This window comes from Schistocerca piceifrons, unplaced genomic scaffold, assembly GCF_021461385.2.
Source record: "Schistocerca piceifrons isolate TAMUIC-IGC-003096 unplaced genomic scaffold, iqSchPice1.1 HiC_scaffold_963, whole genome shotgun sequence".
Taxonomy (NCBI): Eukaryota; Metazoa; Arthropoda; class Insecta; order Orthoptera; family Acrididae; genus Schistocerca; species Schistocerca piceifrons.
In genome coordinates this window covers 55,001-55,582 of record NW_025729238.1, presented here as the reverse complement: position 1 = coordinate 55,582, position 582 = coordinate 55,001, and the positions used below count along the sequence as shown (strand labels likewise).

The 582-nt window shown below is 58.1% G+C and overlaps 1 non-coding gene across 1 annotated transcript in view; it reads left to right on the top strand.

Annotated features, from left to right (window-relative positions):
* Window positions 1–361: 361 nt before the first annotated feature.
* The window catches only part of LOC124774487, a 1,910-nt gene continuing 1,689 nt past the window's right edge, over window positions 362–582 (top strand). The window contains exon 1 of the ribosomal RNA XR_007015315.1: window positions 362–582. This exon is cut by the window's right edge and continues 1,689 nt beyond it. This is a non-coding gene — a ribosomal RNA (small subunit ribosomal RNA).

The following is a 582-nucleotide window of genomic DNA, read 5'->3' as shown; positions in this document are numbered from 1 at the left end:
GTGGCGCTGGCGTTGGAGCTGCCGGTCACCGTAGGTGGCGCGTGTTGTCTCCCGCCGGCAATGCCACGACAGCACGCTCCCGGGCCTCTGTCGGCAGCGGCAAGCTCAGTTGGGAGCACGGGTGGTCGCACCGAAAGCGTCTACTCGCCTAACTCCGGGCGATTGCGCCTCTCTCGAACCCGACCAAGTACTTGGGACGGCGCTGCGCGCCGCCGGGACCTGAGAGGGTTTCGAGGTGTATTGTGCAGGGGAGCTCAGCCTCCTCCTGTTTGCAGAATGATTGAGCGGACGCTTGCGTGTTCGCGCGGGCCCCCGGGACACACTCCCGGGCGGCCGGCTGCTCAGCTCTAGTTGACGCAGCTCCCTGGTTGATCCTGCCAGTAGTCATATGCTTGTCTCAAAGATTAAGCCATGCATGTCTCAGTACAAGCCGCATTAAGGTGAAACCGCGAATGGCTCATTAAATCAGTTATGGTTCCTTAGATCGTACCCACGTTACTTGGATAACTGTGGTAATTCTAGAGCTAATACATGCAAACAGAGTCCCGACCAGAGATGGAAGGGACGCTTTTATTAGATCAA